Here is a 13,614-nt window from a genome sequence, read left to right as displayed (position 1 = left end):
GGGTGCAAGAAATATCCTTGCCTGAGTGATGTTTAGATGAGAGCTCTGACACCTATCATTTCTCACCGGCTAACTGTACAGGAGCCTACGGACATATCATGTAATGTGAGAAGCATCAGTTCGAAAAATCACATGTCGTATTTTACAGTCTATAGAATGTAGAATGCAGAAGTACAGTAACTTCCAGTTAAAGAAAACGCGTGAAGTAAACATGTGCATGTTTATGTAAAAGTAAATGGATCTTCCTCAGCGCAAAGTCTTTAGGTCTTCCGACATCAGTGCATAGGCGATCGAGAGATCGCCATGTTGGTGGCCGAGTGAGAGATTTTCAGATGGAATTCCCCAAAATCTGAGCTTCCGACATTTTCATTTTTGTTCCGGATCCAGTCTCTTTAACAATTTATGCTGGCATTCGTAAAGGTTTTTCCTGGACCTCAATCTTTGATAGCAGTTTTTGGTGGTATAGGCTTGGCAACTAGGATCGTTTTCTCTTCATTGACAACATCCTACCGACGGACATCTGGGAGAAACAGTGTCTGACAGATGATATACCTTGCCAGGCGGTGTAGGGCAATGAAGTCCAGTAACAGTCATGGGTGCTTCATTCAGTGCCTTGTCAACCTCTTCGGTAGGCACAGACCTACAGACAGGGAATATGTACTCTGCCACAGCATAACTGATAATGCCGTTGTTCTTAAAATTAGTGTCTGGAACTGCATGTAGCACCGATTATCTTCTTTATACAGTTAGTTGTTGCTTACTCTTCCAGTCTGCAACACTGCTTGCTTATCAAGACGCGATCAAATGCAACATCTAATCATTGTGGCTTAGTGTAGGATCCAACTCTACTCCTAACTGTCAAACGCTGTGTTTACGACGGAAAACATATAGTTCAGTTGTAACTGCAATTGTTCGAAGTTGATTCATATTCTAATAACCATTCATGTTCTCTAAAGTGTACCAAGTCCGGTTCCACTTCTTCAAGGGACTCAGCCTCAGTTGCTAAACCCAGATCATCGGCGTAATGAAAACTCGTAGTGTACTCAGTAAGTGTTGGTAGTTAATATTGACGTTGAAAAGAGAAGGGGCCAATACGCTTCCTCATGGTAACCAAATTTGCTGACATCCTCACTTACAGCGTTGTCCCTCCTGAAAGTCTATGTGCATCTACTTCCGAAAAATTTCCAGTGATCTTGATGAAAACATAGGCCTTGCATGCGAACCACGCTTGTAATTTGAGTATTCAACTGGAACGATATGTGGACAGAAGAGCTATAAACACACGAAAACAAAATTTAGTTTGAAACTACCAAAGTAAAAATTGAATAGAATGTTTTTATCTATGGTTTCTGCATATAGGGTGTTACGATAAAAATGACATTCCGCAAAACTGAATTTAAAACTTTGATGGAACATCGTTAATAGGGAATGAGATTTTCACTCTGCAGCGGAGTGTGCGCTGATATGAAACTTCCTGGCAGATTAAAACTGTGTGCCCGACCGAGACTCGAACTCAGGAACTTTGCCTTTCGCGGGAAAGTGCTCTACCATCTGAGCTACCGAAGCACGACTCATGCTCGCTACTCACAGCTTTACTTCTGCCAGCAAACATCCCCCAGGCTGTGGCTAAGCCATGTCTCCGCAATATCCTTTCTTTCAGGAGTGCTAGTTCTCCAAGTTTCGCAGGAGGGCTTCTGTAAAGTTTGGAAGGTAGGAGACGAGATACTGGCAGAAGTAAAGCTGTGAGTACCGGGCGTGTGCCGTGCTTCGGTAGCTCAGATGGTAGAGCACTTGCCCACGAAAGGCGAAGGTCCCGAGTTCGTGTCTCGGTCGGGCACACAGTTTTAATCTGCCAGGAAGTTTCATATCAGCGCACACTCCTCTGCAGAGTGAAAATGTACCAACAAGTAAGAGATATAGTTCATATTGTCTCTTGAAATGCTACTCAGTTTCACACTCCCATGCTTTATTCTGTCTTTTATTTGGCACAAACACGAGAGAATACAGTACAACCTGCTCTTAATTCATTTAATACTGGTGACACACATCATCATCATCATCATTTCCTTGTGTCTTTGTCCCGCTGCAACACGGAGTCTGCCTTGTTAGTATCGATTTGGCGTTGTTAGTGTCAGATTCTGGCCAGATGCCCTTCCTGTTGCCACCCTATACCCCAGGGATAGGATTAGTGTACCCCATTTGTCTGCATCTAGCGTTGACCATGGAATAGTAAGAACGTGTTCAGATCTCTGCGAATCGTGTAACTGAGGCGGGATGTGGGACCAGCCCGGTAGTCAGCTAGTGGCATATGGAAAACCGCCTATAAGACACATCCAGGCTGGCTGGCATACCGGCACTCGTCAGTAATCCGCCGGGCGGATTCGATCTGGTGCCTGCGCACCTACTCGACTCCACGAAGAAGCGCATTAGCGCTCTCTGCTAACCTGGTGGGTTTAATACTGATGATACTGAGACCGTTATACACATTTTTCTTGTTTTATACATAGTATGTAATTAATGCTGTATTATTTTCTCGTTTTCTTAACATAGAAGTTCCTGGAATATATAAAACTGGTAAGAACTTCTGACGTTAGCTACTGTTCACGAAATTTTGTAAATAACGTGAAAACATTTTCCAAGAAGCAGCTGGGTGCTTACTAGTTGTTTCATGTATGCCAGTAAGAGATCAAGTAAATTACATTTGTAGACCATCAAGAAGGTGTTTCTGTTTTAATGTGTTATCTACGTTCTTCAAGCACTATAGCATGGAACATTTACTGTCAAAGATAAAAATAATTTCCAACGCTTTTATGTTGTAGCTGAAATGGCCCATTATTCTACATCAGAACCAACTTTTACTATTTCAAAATGTAAGGTGTAGAAAATAAAGAATTTTCATTCGGAATCAATCCATCAGATGTCCATTGAGTAATTCGATCCTATCGTTGATTGCCAAAAGCAGAGGTGAATTTAACAGCATCTTGTGACAAGTGTTTCCATCTGTTCTTGTTGCGGGTGATTAGGTATGATCTCCACGCTTGCTGGAGTTCACTCTGCCCCCCCTTCCCCCACGCTGAATCTATTCGAAATCGGTGGAACGAATTAGTAACCCATGGTTTTGCTGTGCTGATGATCCTTCTGGAGGTTGAGGCAGCTAACGCAAACGCAGTTACATTTAGAGCGAGTAAATATATTAGGTGTGGTTTTCACTGACAGATAGCACGGAATTTGGCGATTTTTTCTGAATGAAAGGAAGAGGTCCCGAATAGATGAAATACTCAACAAAATGAGGCTGTGCTGCAGAACTCCAGAAGAAATTCAGTGACCAATATTGCCTATTCGAAATCTCGTTACTGCATGTATCAGTTTTCTAGTTCAACATTTTGAACACTTTATAAACCTACGACTACTATTGTAATTTAGTGTGCCTTTACCTAAATAACAGAAAACGCTGTCTCCATGTTGCCACGTATAACCCTCTTACTAAAATTTAGTTCTGTTTCCAAAATAAGTACACTATGGGAGGATAGTCTTGTTAATAGGAAAATCTAACCAATAGAGTTACCCTTTTCTTACAGGATTTGACCGTGTGTTGTGTCTAATGGTTAAGTAAATCAGGCTATGCAATTATTTTACTTAAGATATTACCCATTTATTAGAAAGAAACGTAGTATGAATAGTATTATATTGAAGCTAGGAAAACTTAGTTCCAAGTTCATTTAATGATTAATAACTTACACTAACGTTCGCCAACCTATCCAGGAAATGAAACAGCGAAGTATTGGAAAAGCAGAAGTATGAGTTTTGCTTATTTTCTTGCTACTGTTTAAGTTGCTTCTTCCAATAAATATTACTCCACGTAAACAATGTTGGTGCAGACACTGAAGTTTCTTTCTGACTACTATACCCTTATACATTACGTTTTCGAAAGTAAATAACATTCAGGAAGCTAAATTTTTTTGCCGCGAGGGACCTTTAGAAAATCACTTTCCATAATCAACAAAATTAAATACTAAAATACTTAGATACTGTTAATATTGAACATTTCACTTCCAGAAAACTCCTTTCTTACTGGAATTTACTTTCAAAAGTTATCATTCTTTTAACTAACTCTGTATAGTCATTTAACACATTCTAGAGACTTGGCTCCACTTTGATTTAATTTTACGTCAGCAAACTTTTACTATAACACTCTGCAATAGATAAGAAAACTTTCTCATTATTTACACTAAAACAGTTTAAATGGTGCTTCTTAATATTAACTTAGTGCTTCTTTATATTAACTTGGTGCTTCATAAGTCTATGAAACTGGAGATTCGGATTGATCAAACACCAGGAAGGAACCCTATATAGATGTATGATAAGGTGAAATAACAGGGCGAACTAGTTTCTTTAAAGTTCAATAAAGATTATTCACAGTTTAAGTTAATGGTTCACTCTGTACAAAAGTGGGCAACGGCCTTGCCACAGTGGATACACCGGTTTCCGTCAGATCACCGAAGTTATTCGCTGTCGGGCGTGGCCGGCACTTGGATGGGTGACCATCCGGGCGCCATGCGCTGTTGCCATTTCTCGAGGTGCACTCTGCCTCGTGATGCCAATTGAAGAGCTACTCGACCGAATAGTAGCGGCTCCGCTCAAAGAAACCCATCATAACCACCGGGAGAGTGGTGTGCTGACCACACGCCCCTCCTATCCGCAACCTCATTTGAGGACGACACGGCGGTCGGATGGTCCCGGTGCGCCACATGTGGCATGATGACAGAGTGTTGAACAAAAGTAGAATTCAAAAATCTTATCTGGTGGCTGTAGGCTTGAGTGTGGCGAACAATTATAGCGGCTACATTCCCACAGTACGGCCTGCAAGTATCTTGCTGTTTGGGCTCAAATTTCTCCTCTTGGCGTCGTTCAGTTTTACACACAGTAGCCCAACAACTCGCAGCTATGCCGTAACCCGTTTGCAGTCTTTATCTGAGGCATTTTTGTGGAACTTTGCAGGCAAAGCTTCTCTTGTTCCACAAGGCAGTTGCCTCAATCACTGCTGCCTACAGACTTTGTGTCTTATTCCTTGCACTTGCTGTAGGTGATGCGCCAATTCGCCTTTGCCATCTTTTTCACTCCATAGAGCCACTTCCGTTTCAGACAAAAGCACCCTGGCTTTTACATAACAACTATTTCTTCCATTGTTCCTAAGCGTAACCATTTCTCACAATTGTCAAATTTACATCAAAATGAATAGTTTGTACACACAAATATTTTTAAATACAAATGTCATCAGAATATTATTTAACATAATAAACAATTTGCATAGTATTTTACTTACATTACTCACATACAATGCAAAGTACGTCAACTTCCAGTATAGTACACTTGACATATACAGAAAATATCGTACCAATATGAGAATATTTTAAAGCAAAGAAATTATAAATATGTAGATGAACCATAAAGAGATAGTGTTATATCTTCATGTGATAATCATAATAATAAGAACACGAATCGTATCTGAGTCAACTGTTTGCCCACCTTTGGTATAGTGGGGTAGACTTTTATAAGATCTGTCTTCCTGACAGAGGAACGGTGGTTTTCGGCGTATTAACTTGTTACTGTTTTTGATAAAGTTCCGAAAAAGAGACATTGCTGAAGTTCTCCTTGATAGTTCTGTCCAATACCATGGAAATTAGTTCCAGTAAGAAAAGTTTGTGTTATAATTCGTTAGCTATAAGCCTTAAAACTTACCTGTGAACGTCAAGAAAACTTGCCACTTTTTCCGCTGTAATTTAACGAAAACCTGCCCACGTTTTGGATGTGTTTGAGAAAGCCGATGGTGGATGCCACATCCTGTGTAATGAACAAAATTTCTTTCCCACTGCATTTTATCGTCTGTTGCCAGATTTAGAACATTTTTTCCAATAAAATCTGTGAACTGAAGCAGTCCCGTTACTGGAGCAGAGAGCAGAGAACTTTATTACAGCCACATGCAGTGGGAACTTTTGCCTTTATGTATGTAATTTTTTCTTACTTCATATTGTTGATGTAGAGAACGTCTTTTTACGTGTAAGGTTACTGTGATGTATCGATAGCCATGAAGGATTCTATCAACCTGTAATTTTTCCTCCTACCTATGCAGTTCTCAGTCCGTTCGAGCAATCAATCATTCATGATAGGAAACACAATCATTGCTCAGTCACTCAAAATGATTCAGAAATTTTACTTGTTAGAATGAAATCAGGCTATGATTCTTCTTCTCTGCAGGCTCGTGCTTTGCGGCAGTCTGCTATCTGTACAAATAAAATGCCTCGTAATTTTGGGAGCGTTGTACAATCAATCGGGAAACCTCAGATCAAGCTATATATATATATATATATATATATATATATATATATATATATATATATATATTTCCCTTTTAATAGTACAATTTCGTACCAGTTATCTTCGGTCATAAATCTCACTAATCAGATTACAGTTCTTCGAACAAAGCTCAGACTAATCGGCACAAAGACAGTCTCCGAAGCTTTTTGCTTCTAACAACCACCAGGGAGAGTGCTACAAAGAATAATTATGCGCTCAAGGCATAGCTATTGCATGAAACTATTTTGTGCATGGATTCTGCGAGCATGAAGGTAGAAAATTTGTAAACGTCATTCAAGGGTAGAATTGTATCAGAATAATTCATCGAATATAAAGAGATATTACAAACCTCTTGGCTTTTCTTCTTCGGACACACACACACACACACACACACACAAAGGGATTTTGACGCTCTTGGCTCTCTTTTTTCGCTGCTCCTCTGTGGCGCTAACGAGCGGTACTCAAGCGGCAAAAATCGCCGCCTCTTGTGCTTTTAATTATCTGCCTAGAGCCGGTCGACTGCACTTGCTCCTCGCTTCTGCCGTACTCGGGCGACTGAATTAACGTCAGCGGGGGCCAAATGTAAGCGAGTGGCATTGGGCCAGATATCGGATAAATTGTTACCGCGTCTCTCTCTCTCTCTCTCTCTCTCTCTCTCTCTCTCTCTCTCTTTCACACACACACACACACACACACACACACACACACACACTCTGTGTGTGTGTGTGTGTGTGTGTGTGTGTGTGTGTGTGTGTGTGTGTGGAAGGGTAGGGGGAAAGGAAGGTTCGCGCCTTTCACAGCTCTGAGCGATAAAGTTGTCCGAAAACACGAGCGAAGGGAACTACACGGAAAGGGCCGGCTATAGCTGCGAAAGAAGGGATTATGCGAGAGCACAGCACAGCAGATCACGGATCAGTAGGCTTCGTCCCCATGTCCTGGCCCGGTGCCATGCCACGTCATCACCTCGCATGGACTCCACATCTCCCTCTCAACAGTTCCTCCGTACCGACATTCATGTGTGGTACGTGGAGTTAGGAACACGGTTTGCAACACAATCTGTAGACGAAGTTCCTACCACTGGTAGACGAGCCTTTTGAAACGTATAATTTGTAATGAAACGTAGCTCCTACTCCGAGATAGCACATTACAATAGTGAAATTAGTCACTTTGTAATTAATTAATATGATCTGTCCAGACATATTAACACCCCAGTCACTAAAGTGTTAATATTCAATTACCCTTACGTTTACTTACGTATTTACAGTCAGTACTGTCAAACGTCAACATCAAGTCAGATGCTGGAGAAGGAAAATGTCTGAAGATGAGACGTTAAACCTCGAAACGTGTAGCACAAAATTCATGTGATATATTGTGGCTGGTTACGGATCTTCATTGATATTTTTATCCTATGAACTTTCAAAAATGTTTTGATTCGGGATCACAATGAATCCTACAAAAGGAAGGATGTTGCTTATATGAAGTCTTCACGGGTTGTCAGCCGAGTAGCGTCGTCGTCTCGCAGTAACGTTTCGATGGAATGTGTCTCCATCATATTTGGGCAGTCACTTCGCCTGAAGATGATGAAGACGCATTCCATCGAAACGTTGCTACGAGACGACGACGCTACTCGGCTGACAACCCATGAAAACTTCATATATGAAATTCGCCGAGAAAGCCTGCCCTCACATATAAGGCTGTTGCTTTTAGATATTTAGCCAGCCTTTCCAATGGACTGACAACTTTTCAAGGAACCACCTTATCGTGAATGAAGATTTATAATATACAAAAACAAAAAAACCCTTACTGCCCGTTAAAAAGTAATATAAACATTACAATTCACGTAACACACTGTTGTCTGAGAGGCCATAATATTATTAGAGTTATAGGTTTTGAAGATGATGTTGTTACCTATACGGAATTTTTATCCGATAGTAAAATCCAGTTACACATTAGCAACGTATCTGTCTGTATGGGTAATACTGGAAACCAACATCCAGTCTAGAGGGAAGTAAATCCGTACACTCAACGAAAGGTTTGCTTGGATGCGTTATTCTTGACTGGCGAATAGTCGTTTATATACAGGGTGTTTGAAAAATGACCGGTATATTTGAAACGGCAATACAAACTAAACGAGCAGCGATAGAAATACACCGTTTGTTGCAATATGCTTGGGACAACAGTACATTTACAGGCAGACAAACTTTCGAAATTACAGTAGATACAATTGTCAACAACAGATGGCGCTTCGGTCTGGGACTCTCTATAGTACGATATTTTCCACATATCCACCACGCGTAGCAATAATATGGCGTAGTCCCTGAATGAAATTACCCGAAACCTTTGACAACGTGTCTGGCGGAATGGCTTCACATGCAGATGAGATGTACTGCTTCAGCTGTTCAATTGTTTCTGGATTCTGGCGGTACACCTGGTCTTTCAAGTGTCCCCACAGAAAGAAGTCACAGAGGTTCATGTCTGGCGAACAGGGAGGCCAATCAATGCCGCCTCCTGTATGTTTCGGATAGCCCAAAGCAATCACATGATCATCGAAATAGTCATTCAGGAAATTAAAGACGTCGGCCGTGCGATGTGGCCGGGCACCATCTTGCATAAACCACGAGGTGTTCGCAGTGTCGTATAAGGCAGTCTGTACCGCCACAAATTCACAAAGAATGTCCAGATAGCGTGATGTTGTAATCGTTTCGGATCTGAAAAGTGGGCCAATGATTCTTTTGGAAGAAATGGCGGCCCAGACCAGTACTTTTTGAGGATGCAGGGACGATGGGACTGCGACATGGGGCTCTTCGGTTCCCCATATGCGCCAGTTCTGTTTATTGACGAAGCCGTCCAGGTAAAAATAAGCTTCGTCAGTAAACCAAATGCTGCCCACATGCATATCGCCGTCATCAATCCTGTGCACTATATCGTTAGCGAATGTCTCTCGTGCAGCAATGGTAGCGGCGCTGAGGGGTTGCCGCGTTTGAATTTTGTATGGATACAGGTGTAAACTCTGGCGCATGAGACGATACGTGGACGTTGGTGTCATTTGGACCGCAGCTGCAACACGGCGAACGGAAACCCGAGGCCGCTGTTGGATCACCTGCTGCACTAGCTGCGCGTTGCCCTCTGTGGTTGCCGTACGCGGTCGCTCTACCTTTCCAGCACGTTTATCCGTCACGTTCCCAGTCCGTTGAAACTTTTCAAACAGATCCTTTATTGTATCGCTTTTCGGTCCTTTGGTTACATTAAACCTCCGTTGAAAACTTCGTCTTGTTGCAACAACACTGCGTTCTAAGCGGTGGAATTCCAACACCAGAAAAATCCTCTGTTCTAAGGAATAAACCATGTTGTCCACAGCACACTTGCACGTTGCGAACAGCACACGCTTACAGCAGAAAGACGACGTACAGATTGGCGCACCCACAGACTGCGTTGTCTTCTATATCTTTCACATCACTTGCAGCGCCATCTTTTGTTGAAAATTGTAGCTACTGTAATATCGAAAGTTTGTCCGCCTGAAAATGTACTGTTGTCCCAAGCATATTGCAACAAACGGTGTATTTCTATCGCTGCTCGTTTAGTTTTTATTGCCGTTTCAAATATACCGATCATTTTTGAAACACCTTGTAGTACAAATACCTTTAAGTTACCCTTAACAGTGTGTATCATAATTAATGGCGTAAACCCATACAGTTGAAAGTACACGATACTAGAAGCAAAAAAGTTTGAGTAAACATGGGGTTTAAAATGCATACCTTAAGAGCTACGAGCAATTTTTCATCTTCGATACTGTGAAACATACCTCTTCTACTGCAAGTTTTTTTCTTTCTATATTTTGGGAACTGGTAGTATGGACCAAAACAAGAAAAAAAGGTCCAGTAAACATGTACTCTAAAATGCATTCCTTAACAGCTGTGAGCACTTGTTCATCTTTGCTAATCTGAAACACAACTCTTCTAATGTTCAAGTGCTCGTAACTTTCAAGGTATGCATTTTAGAGCACAAATTTGCTAGACTTTTTTTCTTATTTTGGTCCATACTACCACTACCCAAAATATGGAAAGCAAAGAACTTGCAGTAGAAGAGATTTGTTTCACAGTATCGAAGATGAAAAATTGTTCGTAGTTCTTAGGGTACGCATATTTGACCCTATGTTTACTGAGACTTTTTTGCTTCTAGTATCGTGCACTTTCAACTGTATGCGTTTACGCCATTAATTATGATACACTCTGTATAAAGTATGAAGTAAAAATATGTTCACTTGTAGTTCAATCAAATTCGGTTTATTTGTAGGACATTTGGAACCTGTATTGACAGCAATACAATTATTCTGTTCATAACAGAGTTTTAAAACTTTTGACATGAGGTATGCAGGAGATACAGCCACCGAAAAATAAACTGCCAAATGGTTTATTCAGTCCAGGACACAATGAGATAATTTCAGATTCCATTTTGACCAATCACTGTTGAGGCTATATATTGCAGCTATTATCATGAAATATCACTCTGTGTTTATAGTGTACCACCATTTCAGACGATGAAAAAATTTGATCAGAACTAATAATGTGAAGTTATCTTCTTGTGATTTACACAGAATAAATATTTATTCGTAACTGAATATTGCCCTAGTGGTTGAAATCCATACAATGTCACAACAAGAAGGGACATCGGGCGTGTATGAAGAAGAACAGCTTGAATAAATGAAGGTACTACTGGTTCAAATTTTGTAGCACAAATGCTAAATCATTTTAAATGGTAGGCGTTGAAATACAGTCGTCTTATACCTCATGAAAAGCTGCTTATAAAATTCCAAGCACTCGATTTTATAGCAGAAAATAGAAATCTTCTTCGTCTCCTTCGATAAGGATCAGTTGGAAACGGCACGGATAACATCTAGCACAGGAGCACATGCAACTTTTCGTGCTACGCGCAGCAAATTGAACGGAAAGAAATATTAACATATGGTACAAGAAGAACTTTCAGCGGGGAATTTTGTCATCGTGTTTTGATTGAGTACAGATTTCGGTTACCAATATAAATTTTTTTTGTATACAGTATGAAGTATTCCCATCCATACAGTGATTCGAAAGGAATAAGTGTGTATGTTGGTGAAAACTAATATTTCACAGAGTAGTCTTCATATCAATACGTGCATTAAAACTGGCAAAACTAGCCCACTGCACTTAACAGAGTGAGTCTTCCAAGAGTGAAAATCTTTCCCACAATCCAACCAAAATATCCTGAGCTGACGTGAAACAAACCACAGAGGTCCTGTTATATTGTGTTTCTATAGCGGTTCCAAGCGTGAAGGACACGAGGAAGTGTCTATATAGTCAGGAATCTTTAAACGGACTGCACCACTTGAATAAATGAAAGCATTACTGTCATGATGCAAGGGATTTTCTATAAAAAGCAGTCCACGTCGCGGGATAAGTTTCGTCAACCAAAATGGACGCATAACCTCCGACAGCGAACCAACCTTGATGTGACGAGTGATTGATTGAAATGTAACTGCTCTCATCAAGGCATACTCCATCACCTTACAAATATCCCTGTAATTCTCATGCTGGTTGGGTTATGCTGGTGATGCCTTAATTCGGTATGTTGCTAGCAATGTTATCAGCAATAGCATCAGCATCAGCTTTGGCATTAGCATCAGCTATAGCACTATCATTACTTCTTGGGAACCTGCAGTTCGCTAGCTAGGAAAAGGCGAACTATTATGCCAATATATCTTTATACGTTGTCCCTTTATTGATATCTACTATAAAAGAATTTATTGCATTTATCACTTTTGCAACAACGGTTTTTGCCAGGTTAATATTTCATTTCATCTTTATCTACATGTACATTCAACGTCGATCGTTTGTGCGAAATTATGTAGTAATCATATTTGATTAATTTCTTGCCGATACCTTAAGAAATCAGTAACATTGGTTACAGACTTAAATCTTATGTGTGACATATAGTTGGTGGAATTAGCAGAACAATATCACAACAGCTTCATGTCTTAGGTGTACGAACGATGTCTCTTTAAATTATTCAAATGGACCGATTCTCATAAATTTTTCTAAAGGTGGGATGTTATTATACTTGAGTTTACAATGGACTCTAGCATCATGTACAAACAAAGGTCATCGATGTTGAAACGTTCGCCGTTTGCCAACTACAATTCACGTAAGGTTTTGCGTATGTGTCCAGCCAGCTTTTCCACAAATTGTCTGTTGCTGCGATTTTCACTCTTAAACAGACACTTTAGAGTGTTACAATGAAATGCATATAGCATGTAGCATATAGGCGTTGATATAAGTCAACGGTGACAGTTAAAATGTGTGCCCCAACCGGGACTCGATCCCGGGGGGGGTCTCCTGCTTAAATGGCAGACGCTCTATCCATCTGAGCCACCAGGAACACAGAGGGTAGTTCGACTGCGGGGACTTATCTCTGGCCCGCTTCCCAGTGAGACCCACATTCTCGACTTACTGTCCCGCACTATATTCATAGTGCCCCTGCCCATTACACTCATTGGTCGCGGCGTGTTGCCGATTCCCGTAAGAGATTGGGCACTGCTTGTGCATCCGCACAGAAGAAGATGGTCAAATGGCCATCTTTTTCTGTACGGATGTGTTTTTACGAGAGATTCGCAACGTTCGTAATACTAAATATGGAAATATCGAAGTAATAGGGAAGGAAGTAATTATTATAAACCTTTCGAGCTGTATGAAAATTGTAATTAGAAGCACAAACAAAATCAGAATTTGTCGGCTGCTACACGCAATACTTATTTCTGTTAAGACGTTTCTCACGACTTCAAGAGGGACGGTGAAAATCGCTTCGTTTCTGCGAGGAGTGGTATAGGATAACACGTACAGCCAGTAAACGTAACGTAAATGCGCCTACAAAGTGTTGCAAAGATTCTGAGACGGTTTCCAGGGCGTCACTTATCACTGAGTGGCCAAAATAAAGAGCGCCGCACCACCAAATAATCATCCGGGAAACAGATAGAAGTGATGTACATGTACAGGCATACAAGTAATTACTATTTCAGAATAATTGGCTGATTTATTCGAGAGAAAGATTTTCACAATTTTAGCTAGTCAATAACGCATTGGTCAACATCTGGTCGTTGTGCAAACAGTTACTCTGCTTGGCATTGGCTGACAACGTTGTTGGGTGTATCCTGAGGGGTATCGTGCCAGATTCTGTCCAATTGGTGCGTTAGATTGTCAAAAACCCAAATTCGTTGAAGGGCCCTGCCGA

General features: G+C 40.9%; 1 protein-coding gene and 1 pseudogene across 2 annotated transcripts in view; both read left to right on the top strand.

Moving 5' to 3' along the window:
- Positions 1-13,614, top strand: part of LOC126272321 (uncharacterized) — a 974,015-nt gene that overhangs the window by 933,414 nt on the left and 26,987 nt on the right. The gene's annotated exons all lie outside the window — the stretch shown is intronic.
- LOC126274502 (5S ribosomal RNA) lies at positions 4,452-4,568 on the top strand (annotated as a pseudogene).

This window comes from Schistocerca gregaria, chromosome 5 (assembly GCF_023897955.1).
Source record: "Schistocerca gregaria isolate iqSchGreg1 chromosome 5, iqSchGreg1.2, whole genome shotgun sequence".
NCBI lineage: Eukaryota > Metazoa > Arthropoda > Insecta > Orthoptera > Acrididae > Schistocerca > Schistocerca gregaria.
The sequence above is the reverse complement of the archived record's forward strand: the minus strand, read 5'-3'. Positions and strand labels throughout refer to the sequence as shown.